The sequence below is a fragment of the Sus scrofa genome, chromosome 2 (assembly GCF_054392235.1).
Source record: "Sus scrofa isolate SSC_HxYL_T2T_F1_AM1 chromosome 2, Sscrofa_HxYL_maternal_Yorkshire_Landrace_v2.0, whole genome shotgun sequence".
In the NCBI taxonomy this organism is placed as follows: domain Eukaryota; kingdom Metazoa; phylum Chordata; class Mammalia; order Artiodactyla; family Suidae; genus Sus; species Sus scrofa.
This window is the reverse complement of record NC_139384.1, coordinates 53557192-53569257: the sequence shown is the minus strand read 5'-3', so window position 1 is coordinate 53569257 and position 12066 is coordinate 53557192. Positions and strand designations below refer to the sequence as shown.

Here is a 12066-nt window from a genome sequence, read left to right as displayed (position 1 = left end):
AGAAAGGGTGGGGGAAAAAATGTAATTGTAATGTATACATGTAAGGATAACCTGACCCCCTTGCTGTACAGTGGGAAAATAAAAAAATATATATATATATTAAAAAAAAAAAAAGATCCCTGCATTGCCACAAGCTGTGGCATATGTTGCCGATGTGGTTCGGATCTGGCATTGGTGTGGCTATGCTGTAGGTCAGCATCTGCAGCTCCAAATGGACCCCTAGCCTGGGAACTTCAACATTCCACAGGTGTGACCCTAAAAAGACAAAACAAAAACAAAAGCAAAACAAAATGCATGTATAGCCAAAAATCCAGAAGTTTAGTGGGGAGTGCCCTCTTGGGTACCTCAGACCCAGAACACAGTGACTGCCCTGTTGTGGCCTCAATACTTCCTTGTTGATGGTTTAAAATAACCCCACAGATTGGAAACAAAGACTCATCTCTCAATAGTTCACTGGTCTATGCAGAACTCATAATGGGAAATAGAAATACTTAGTGACTACATCTACAGGCATGTGGGATGCAGCTTGGGTAGATTTCAGAGAAGAGTGGAATCAGTCTGTTTGAACCAAGTGATAGGAGACCCTGCAAGTCCTCGAGCAGGTCATGGAAAAATGGGGCTGGATACAGATTGGGCTGAGCCAAGGGTAGGAGTACAGTTTTGAGGAAGCACCAGGAAGGTGTGTGGGCAAGCGCACATCTCAGTGACCTGGCAGTGGGGGAAATTCCCAGAGCCAGGGTGGAGCCAAGGCACTGCCTGCTTGCCTGAGCCTTCAGAGCTCTCCCTGGGGGTCCACTAGACACACCCTCACTGCTGGTTTCCACTGAGCTCACCAAGTGTGTGGGAGGCTTGTCATGGGCAGAAAGCCATCTGTGGTCCTGGCTCCTGGCTCTGTGGATGTGCACCAGTGATGCCTGCCAGGTCACCAGATGCCATGTAATTCTGGAGAGAGTGAGGACATTCTGGGGGCCTCTGCAGGGCAGGTGAGTTTTCAGCCACAAACAGGCCTGTGCCCCACTCTCTTCTGTCCAGCCCAGTCCCTGCAGAGGCACCAGGCTCTCCATCCCTCTGTGTACTCTGCCCATGTGGACCTCCATGTGTGGCAGTGCTGGCTCTGCCAACCAGCACCTGGAGACTGGCCAAAACTCCACTCTCCTGACTGCTCCCAGCTTGGGCCAGGCCAGAAGGTTCTGAGGAGATGCCAGCCAGGATGCCTCCAGTTCACCGCATTGTATGACCATCTACCACTTCTGATTTTCTGATCCCTACAGTGTTGAAAGTGCCAATGAAAACCAAAGGAACTCCACTGCCCCACACCCAAAACTCTGAGGATAGCATAGCTCCTGGAAGGTGACAGTTACTTCTGTGTCCAGTTACTTCTCTGCAGCTGGTCAGTATAAGTCCCACCCCAGGTCACACTGCAAAGTGACAGAGTCACAAAGGAAGACCTCCTTTGACATGACTTCTATCTCTCTCTCTCTGTTCATCTGGGTCTCTCTGTCTCCCTTGAACTTCACCAGTTCCTGGACTGAGTACAGGTCCCTCACTCTGGCCTTAAAGCCTGTGTCATCTGGTTTTGGGGGCACATCCAGAGTCACCGTCTGTTCCCATCTGTGGATCCAGCCACACTATGATCACTACAGACAGACTAGCCCTGTGTTGTAAGTGACATTGGCCACCACATCTGAGGTCTCTTTGGACAGCATGTGAGTTAGGTCCCATCTCTGTCCCTGGCCTTTCCCTGGGGTGGGAGTGACACAGCAAGTCTGCTCTTTCTGCCCCCTGCAAAGCAGCTCTGAGAATCCCAGCTGCTTCCAAAGGCAAGAAAATGCGGACAGACTGGGAGAGAAGAAATCACAGTCCTCATCGGCAGAGGACATCAATGACTAGAAAATCTCAGGGAAGTAAGGAAAACACTAGGAGAACAGCGGGCTCAGCAAGCACACATGACAGGCCACAGGCTTCTCCATGCCACAACACCACGTGGAAACCAAATGAAGACACCACACCAGATATTGTCACACCTCAGAAAATAAGGTACTTAGGCATGAACATTATGCAATGTGCATAGGACTGCATGCTGAAAATTACAATCATAACAGAGCTGTGTAATCAGAATCCAGATTAAATAGCAATAACAATTAAAAAAACAAACTAAAACATTATTGGGACCCCAGAGGGATCCTTTATTCTTCTTTCTACCCTGAACTGTTCCCTTACATATACACACACCTTCATACACTCATGAAGGAGTGTATGAGGGAGGGAGGATTTATGTGGGATTATATTGATTTTATGGATCAACACACATACACACACATAACATTCTGGCTTCTATTAACATAAGTCATTTTCAACTGTTTTTGTTATTTTATATAAAGGAAATCCTATATATTAGTTTTGGTTTTGTCTGGGTTATTTTACTTAACGTAATACATATTGTAATATGTACTTCTAGATTGTTCATTCTCTAGTATCTTATTCTATTTTTTTAAATTGTCCAATTAAGCTTTTAAAATATCTTGTAGTTATCACTTTGTGTGTTCTGTTTAAAAAATTGTACATGTTCCAATACCACAAAGATTTGCCACCATGTTGTCCTCTAAAATGTCTAAGTTGGCATTTCACATTAGGCTGTTTAGTCTGGGTATAATTGATTCTGTACAGGATATTGTGTAGATGTCCAGTTCTTTTATGCTTTTCTCAAATTAAACATGCAAATTACCTAATACCATTTACTGAAAATACGCGTTCTTCTCTTTTGGAGAATAGCATAAGTCAGGTAACAGCAGATGAGTGGATGGATCATTTTCTGGAATTACTTACTTCATTGATTGGTCTGTCCTCACAAAAGTGTTTTCTTCATTACTAAATCTGTATAATAGGCCAAGGTATCTGGCCATGTAGCATGTGACTTTTTAAAATGTATTCTCTTTCTTCAAGGTTATTTTTGCTATTTTTTGTGCTTTACTTTCTGAATCAATTTTACCATGAGGCTTCAAAGTTCTGCAAGGAAGGAGAAAGAAAAAAGAAGGAAGGAAAGGAGGGAGGAAGAAAAGAAACAGGAAGAAATGGCAGGAGAGAGAGGAAAGGCGGGAGGGAGGATTTATGTGGGCTTATATTGATTTTATGGATCAACCTGAAGATTTTAGACTTTGCTGCAGTGATAAATCTCCCACTCCATGGACAAATTTGGTATCGGTTTTCACTTATTTACTTATTTTACAATTGTCAAATTTTTCATGGGTTCCCTGCTGGCTTAATGGGTTAAGGATTTGGTGCCACTGTTGTAGTGTGGGTTCAATCCCAGGATACTTCCGCATGCTGGGAATAAATAATCAAATAAATAAATAAATAAATAAGGTGTTAAATTTTTATACCTGTGATGGCTTAGATCTTTTTTGTTATATTTATTCCTAATTTAGGTTTCTTTTTTGTGGTTTTATAATTGTTACAATCTTTCAATTTTATTTTCTAATTGCTGTGAGTAGGATGTAGAAATAAAGTTGATTTTTCTAAAGTTTTGTATCCAGTAACTTCACTAAATTCACTCATTATTTTTCGTACATTATGTATAGATCTTTCACTGTGTAGTTAATCATAATATTTACCAATTTTTTAAAATGTCAGTTTCTAATTTCTTTTTTTTTGTACCTTTATTTCGTTATCATGGTGAAATAATTACTATGTCCAAATATATTCTGACTATTAATGGAGAGACTGGATCTCCTAGTCCTGGGATCATTTTCAAAGGAGTAGATTACAGTGTTTCAGTGTTGCATTAGATATTTTATGTAGATATTTTTGTTGTTGTTTTGAGGTTGAATAGTGTAATGTTAACATCCAAGTAAAACAAATAATTACCTCTGTGGCAGCTCATTAACAACTGGTAACAAAGGGCAGTCATTGCACCAGAGCTTAAAAAAAAGATCCATACAACTGGGGACCCCTCCACAAGGGGATGCAAGTGGTACTCATATTACCAACAGTCACCCCAAGAAATGCAAGCAGCCATATCCACCCTCCTGCAGGGTGAAAATTCACTATACTTGTAATGTAGATAAGCTACATTGTCACTGGAGCTTTGGATCCAGCCATCCTCCCAGACATGGTAGAGGTTGACCAAGCCTCCTGAGTAGGCATCACTTTAGCTGGCTTAATAGGTGGCTTGACTGGCCATATCATAAGCCCGTTCCACCTCCAGGTCATAGGAGTAACCCATGAACCCATAAGCATGCACAGATCTAGAACCTACAGAGAAGTCCACCCCCCAGATCCAGTTTCCTTCACTGTCCATATAGTAGAGGCCAGGGCCTCTCTTACCCCAAACACAGATCATGGTGCCCATGGACAGCCCCATGCCTTTATACTGATACACCATGTTGGCAAGCAGCTTGGAGGCAGCTGCTACTGAGATGCATCCCTTGTTTTGAAGCTCATAGATTCATCACTGCTGAGCCAGGAACCTGCAATTCACTGCACCTACAGCCCCAGTGGCCAGCAGGTACAGGCTGATCTCTATCACATTTTTGACTGTCTGGGAGGCAATGTAGGCAACTGCCATGTCCCAGGAGTCTGCTGCAACAATGACTCCAAGGAGAATCTTGAAGGCCAGGATGGTGGTATGGTGAAGCATTTTGATTCTCGGCTCTTCTGGGACACCCCCACTGGGCACTACCAGGCTCAGTCCATTGCCAGGGTACCCTGGACCAAGGTCCGGCAGATCCACATGATCCCCTTGTCTGTAAAACTGGTCCTGGTTCATGGCGAGTGGCATCTCTAACATGCTGGCCAGCAGCTTGTTTAGAAAAATCCAATGATACACTATATTTATATAATATAAATATATAATATAATGTATATATATATATATATATATATATATATATATATAATGTAAATATAATGTATTTTCACTATCCTAAAAATTCTCTGAGTTCTGCTTATTCACCATCTCCCTAGATGTAGAAATTTGTATGTAATTATTTATAAAATTGTTTTTGTCTTTTCTAGCCTGCTAGACAGCTTATTACAAATGGATATTGAATTTTATTATTAACCTATTCTAATGTATAATGATTTTAATTACATTGATTGATTTCTAAGTGTGAGATCAACCTGTTATTCTTGGTTACATATGGTACCCCTTTGAGTGTATCAAAAATTCTTAAAATAAAAAAATGTAACATACAAAGTATTGGTGTCTTAAGAGTACAGCTCAGTATATTTCATATTTGTATATATTGGTGTAACTTATAGAGAGTCTTGTATCTTTCACTTATTGTATCCATTTATTTTTCTCCTTCTTCTTCCCCTTCACATTCTTCTCCCCCCTGCCATTACCTCCTTTCCCTCACTTCTTATAGAACACATTGTGTGAGTGCTGAATGTGCCGTTATGTATTGATCCATAATATCTGGGCTGTTTTTTACCTCCCATCTATAATGAATACATGTGCCAAGACAAGCTATTAACTTATCCTCAAGTAGACCTAATCACTCAGGAATGGAATTGCTGCATCACAGAGAAGGCACAATTAAAATTTAGTATTTACTGCCCTTATTTTTCCAAAGTTTTTATAGCAACATATATATGGTCCATAAACAACTGAAAGTTTTAGTTTCTTTATGTTCATATAAAATTTTGAATTGTTTGAAGTAATTTTTCAGTAAAACTCAAAAGCGAAAAGCTATCCTGGTGGGTGTATAGTGATATCATATTATAATCTTAAATTGCACTTAGCTAATAATGAATAATTTTTGAAACATATTTATGCATTTTTTGGATATTATGACACACTCTTTTGTGAAGTGTTTTGTCAGGCATCTTGCCTTTTTTTTTCCCTTAATAAGTTGACTTTCTGGATCATACTGATTTTAGAAATTAGGCAACCTGTTGTCTTTTTGTTTCATTTTTTACAAATTACTGATACCAGTACTTTGTAGGGTGCAAGTGTACCAAATATACTCCCCCAGGATTTCCTTTTCACTCTCCTATGGTGTATTTTGATAAAAAGAAGTTTTAATTTTGGAAAGTGATGTTATCCATTTTTTGGTGTTATAATTTTTGCACCCCATTTTGGAAAATTTGGCTTGTCCCAAATAATAAAGATGTTAGTTTTGTTTTTCTTCCAGGGACTTTGTGACTGTAGCTTGCACATATCTATTTATGACACATCTCAATTAATGTTTACATATATTGCAAGTAAATGACAATGGTCCATGTTTTACATAGGAAACCTAATTGGACAAGGTCGATTTACTGAGAATCTCTTCTTTCCTTGTTATATTGCTGTGGAGCTTTTGTTTGAAATTATACAGGTGAGTCTGTTAATTGAATTTACTTTCTTTTGTTTTATTGTTTTTTTCTGTCCATATGTGCATTGATGACACAAATGTTAAAATAATCTAGCCTTATTTAAGGACCTGATATCTGCTATTGGAAGTCCTCTGGAATCCTTCTTCTACTAACATATTGTCCTGACTGTTCTTGATCATTTCCATTTCCATGTAAATTTTAATACTAACTTGAGTATTAAAATGTGGAATTCTGATTGTTATTGCATTAAGTATATGGGGTAATTTAGGCACAAATTACCTCATCATGTTTATTTCCTCCAGCCAAATGTATATTGCTGCATGCATGTCTTCTTTACTAATTCACTAGTGTTTCCATAGGTCCTAACAATGAAGTCACACAAGTTGTTCCCATGTAATTAATTATTTAAAATTGTGTTTTTTAACCTGTTTTATGCTAGTATTATAGCAAAATAATTGTGTTTTTGTATGCTGAACTTATATCTAGCAATGTTGCAAAATTCACTTTCCTCATGCGAGAAATTCTTGTAAATTCTTTTGGACTTTTAATTAGTACAGTTAAACCACTTGCAAACAGTTACACTTTTTTTTTCTTGTTAAGGCTGCACTTGTGGCACATTGAATTGTCCCAGGCTAGGGGTCAAATCAGAGCTGCAGTTGACAGCCTACACCACAGCCACAGCAACACTGGATCCTTAACCCACTGAGTGAGGCCAGAGCTCCAACCCACATCCTCCTGGAGACAATGTCATGTTCTTAACACACTGAGCCACAATGGAAACACTGAAAAGAGTAACGCTTTTATTTCTGTATCCCTATATTTATAAATGTTCACATACCATAATTTATAAGAAATCCAAGATGCCACCAACACAGAGGAGAGAGGGTTAAATTGTCACTAGGCAGATTTTTTTTTGTCTTTTTGCCATTTCTAGGGCTGCTCCTGTGGCATATGGAGGTTCCCAGGCTAGGGATCTAATCAGAGCTGTAGCTGCTGGCCTACACCAGAGCCACAGCAACACGGGATCCAAGCCACATCTGCGACCTACACCGCAGCTCATGGCAATGCCGGATCCTTAACCCACTGAGCAAGGCCAGGGATTGAACCTGCAACCTCGTGGTTCTTAGTTGGATTTGTTAAGCACTGAGTCACAATGGGAACTCCCAGGCAGACATTTTTGATATAGTATTCATTGCTATATAAATACTCAGGACAAAGAACAGTACTGCCATCCTCTATGTGTCAGTACACCAGTGTGATGGGCACTAGTATTGAAATGTTGGCTAACACACAAAAAACATTTATTAAAACACGTAAGAATGCCTTTTTAGAAAGATTATTTAGTGATATATGCAGTTAAAAAAAAAGGATAGCCTTCAATTGCCAACAATCTACTTGGCAATGTGAAAACAGTGATCTGGACTTTAGTCTCTCGCACTGAAACTTGAGGCAAATCAAAGTTGATAACTGGAGGGATCATCACTACTTGAATATCTATAAATTGAAAACAAGAAATTCTGCCTGCTTTTGACAAATGACTGCCTTCTAATTGTTTATCACATATAATAATTTTCTATAATCAAATGCATTATATGCACATTCTATATTTAATTTTGTATAGGGTGTTTGTGCAGGTTTTTCCATATCCTATGCAGAGAACCCTTTTCTTCTTTGTTCCTCAAGCTGTAGATCATAGAATTCACCATGGGGAAAACCAAAGTGTAAAATGCAGAGGCCATTTTATCAGTATCAAAGGAGTGACTGGACTTGGGCTGCATGTACATAAAGGATAGAGTTGCTTCCACTATCAGGTGCGATCCACAGGTGGAGAACGTCTTGTGTCTTCCCTGTGCGGTGTTCATCCTGAGGCTGGACTTAAGGATCAGTATGTAGGACACAGGACTATCAGAAGAGATGAAACCAAATTAAATGCTGAACAGGTCAGTGTGAACAGCTTGATTTCCCATGTGCTTGAGCATAGCAAAGTTTACAAGGGGAGACTGTCACAGTAGAAATGACATCATAGTCACAAAAGGATGAAACAAATATCTGTATGGTGATTATCAGAGAAACAAAGGCACTGTAAAGATAGGGGACTGCTACCAGCACCCACCATACTCTTTGTGACATAACTGCTGTGTAGAGCAGAGTGTGGCAAATGGCCACATAGCGGTCATAGGCCATTGCTGACAGAATGAAAAGTTCACTAATGATGAACAAAATGAAGAAAGTCAGCTGTGTAGCACACCAATGATAGGAGATTGTATTTCAATCAGCTACAAAGTTTACCAAAATTTTGGGTCCCACAGTCATTGAATAACCAAAATCAATGTAAGCCAGGTATATGAGAAAGAATTACACAGGTGTCTGTAGATGCAAGCCCACCTTGGGGAGAATGATCATGCCCAAGCTGCCCACCACTGATATGGCATAGATGAGGAAGAACAGTCCAAAGAAGGGAGCCTGAAGCTCACGAAGCTCTGTGATTCCCATGAGGATGAAGTCATTTAGCACAGTTTGATTTTTTTTTGTCCATCCAAGCCATTAAGGACAATAACTGTGGGAAGAACCATTGGAAAAGACATTGCATTTCATGAGATCTCATCTGTTAAAAGTTTATTATGCAAAGCCATTGCACATAAGATAAATAACAATCATTTTAGATAGAGTGATTTAAATCAAGATTCATGGATTTCCTGTTGGGCTCAGTTGTAACAAACTCAACTAGTATGCATGAGGACATGGGTTTGATCCCCGGCCTTGCTCAGTCTGCTAAGGGTCTGGTGTTGCTGTGAGCTGTGGTACAGGCCGCCAGCTGCAGCTCCAATTGGACCCCTAGCCTGGGAACTTCCACATGCTATGGGTGTGGCCCTAAAACTCAAATAGATAGATAAATAAATAAATAAATAAATAAATAAATAAATAAATAAAAACAAGACTCACCTCCAGTATAGAACCTGGAGCCAAATTTAGAAACCACTGCAACCTTGTTATGTCCTGGTTCTCATTACAAGGTCTATACAGACTCTCTACAGTTTTGTCAACAATATATCTTTAGAAATATATGGCCAGAATGGAAATGCTGATGTTTTTAAAAATGTTTTTTATTTAAAAGAAATAATTGGGAGTTTCCTGTGGGGCTAGCAAGTTAAGGCACTAGCATTGTCACTGCTGTGTCTCTGGTCACTGTGGTGCTGCAGTTTATCCAAACAGTTTATCTGGCCCTGTGAACTTCCATACACCATGGCTGTGGCCAAAAAAAAGGGGGTTCAATCTAGATGTCCAAGTCCAAAATAAGTAAATAAATAAATGAACAAGAAAACATGTAATTAGTTAAAGTGTAACAATTTTTAGAAAGAATTAAAATAAGAAGTATTAGCCCTCTGCTTCTTGCCCTTGCAACTTTGGTCTCTGTCTCCAAAGAAAATCATTGATAAGCTCATTTAATAAACTTTGATTTACTTGCCTTCATTATAACTCTACATAACTAAATATTATTTTATTCCACTATTTGTGTCATTTTTAAAATTGTGCTCTCATCCAACTATGTTTTTGTGAATTTAAATGTTATTTAATGATTTTTATGATAGAAGGTAATTTAGCTACCTTGCAGTAGACCTTAACATGCCCACTTTATTTCACAGAAATGTATTTCACTTCCTCTAAAAGAGTGTATATGAGTTCCAGCATTGTGTGCTGATTTTTGAAGTTTCTGATCTTTTTCCTCTTTTGCGTATCAGGTAAGCCTTACATCTATAATTTATTCAGTCTGAAAAAGGACAACAGGCAGGCCCTCCAACACTTGCCATGACTGTGGTTATATTTTCCTAGCACACTTCATGAAAAGCAAAAACTTATTAAAACATGTCACTAACGAACCACATAAAATTGTCCAGTAAACTATTATGAATGTACTTATCTAACACACAGAAACATCGCTCTAAAGTATAGAATGCTATTTCTGGGGAATTCCTGTTGTGGCGCAGTGGTTAACGAATCCAACTAGGAACCATGAGGTTGCAGGTTCGGTCTCTGGCCTTGCTCAGCGGGTTAAGGATCCAGTGTTGCCATGAGCTGTGGTGTAGGTTGCAGATGCGGCTCGGATCCTGCGTTGCTGTATCTCTGGTGTAGGCTGGCAGCTACAGCTCCGATTAGACCCCTAGCTTGGGAAACTCCATATGCCTCGGGAGTGACCCTAGAAAAGGCAAAAAGACACACACGCAAAAAAAAATAAAGTATAGAATGTTATTTCAAATGCCTCAGGGGCTGGAAAATGATATCATTGTATGAAGTATAAACATGAAAAAGAGAGGAAATAATAAGAAACAAGCAGAAGTAGCTATTGCCTGATTCATTTGAAGTATTCAAGTTTTACTTGATTAAATATACAGGGACAGGACAACAGATTGTTTGATCCAGATTAAGTCAACTGGACATGACCTTCATACAAATAAGGAATACTTACTATATTTTGATTTGAAAGCTATTCTTATGCCTTTGATTCATCTTCCATCAGGGCTACCTACATCCCATGTTTTGAATGAACCCATTTTAAGTTAAGGAGCATCTTAACATCTACTTTCCTAACTCATCTTTCCTTCAATTTATTAAAAGTCAGGTGCTTCTAAACTTTTATGAAAAATAATTATACAGGGAGTTCCCTTCATGGGTCAGCAGTTAACAAAACTGACTATGATCCATGAGGATGCAGGTTGGATCCCTGGCCTTGCTCAGTGAGTTGGTGATCTGGCATTGCCATGAACTGCGGTGTAGGTTGTAGATGTTGTTTGGATCCTGTATTGCTGTGGCTGTGGTGTAGGCTGGCAAATATAGCTCAGATTCGACCCTTATCCTCTGAAACTCTATGGGCCACAGGTGTGGCCCTAAAAAGCAAAAAAAAAAGGGGGGGGAATACAGTGGAAATTGGATAATGATAAAATATCATATAAAAACTAAATCAAACATTCAAAAAAGGAAAAAATTAAAACATCATTGAAAAACATGACCGAAACTCTAAGTTGCTAAATATACTATATTCTTGGATTGCATGACCAAATGTTATAAAGATGTCAATTCTGCTGAAATTGATTTAATTGCTTAGTGCCTTTGCAATTAAAACCTCATTGGGCAATTTGACACCAACTTAAAATGTATTTAGAAAATGCAAAGTAGGAAGAATAAGTTAGATGCTTTTGAAAAGATTGGCACTACCAGATATTAAATCTTACACAGCTAGGGTTTTTGAGACAATGTAGCATTGGTACAAGGTTGGGCATATACATCAGTGGAACAGAATAGAGAACTCAGAAAAGACTCATGATTGTATACAACTGTCTTATATGAGAGAGGTGGCACATCAGGACAATGAGGACAATCTTATCTACTTGATAAATAGAGTTGGAGAAAATGATTATCCTTATAGAAAATGATGAAATTGACCATATACTGGTCAAGAACTTACCATGAAAATATAATGTTTAAACTCATAGTCTTAAAAACTAGAACTTCTGCAGGTCACTAACTAAATTTAAATTTCAAGAATATCAGAATTTAAATTCAAGAGGAATTTGCAAGATTAAATATGCCTCTTATGATTTACTCTTTCCAAAATTCTATTTACAATATTAACAATGTATTGACCTAAAAGTAAAAATATGCATTCATTAGCACTAACCAAACAAGGAAGATGTCATCAGCAGATATATGTACACATATACTATTTAAAAATAATTAAAAAGTACAAACATT

General features: G+C 38.7%; 2 pseudogenes; both read right to left on the bottom strand.

Moving 5' to 3' along the window:
- Positions 1 to 3979: 3979 nt before the first annotated feature.
- Positions 3980 to 4789, bottom strand: LOC110259574 (proteasome subunit beta type-5 pseudogene; annotated as a pseudogene).
- A 3136-nt stretch (positions 4790 to 7925) lies between these two features.
- On the bottom strand, positions 7926 to 8841 carry LOC106507280 (olfactory receptor 8K3-like; annotated as a pseudogene).
- Positions 8842 to 12066: the final 3225 nt, after the last annotated feature.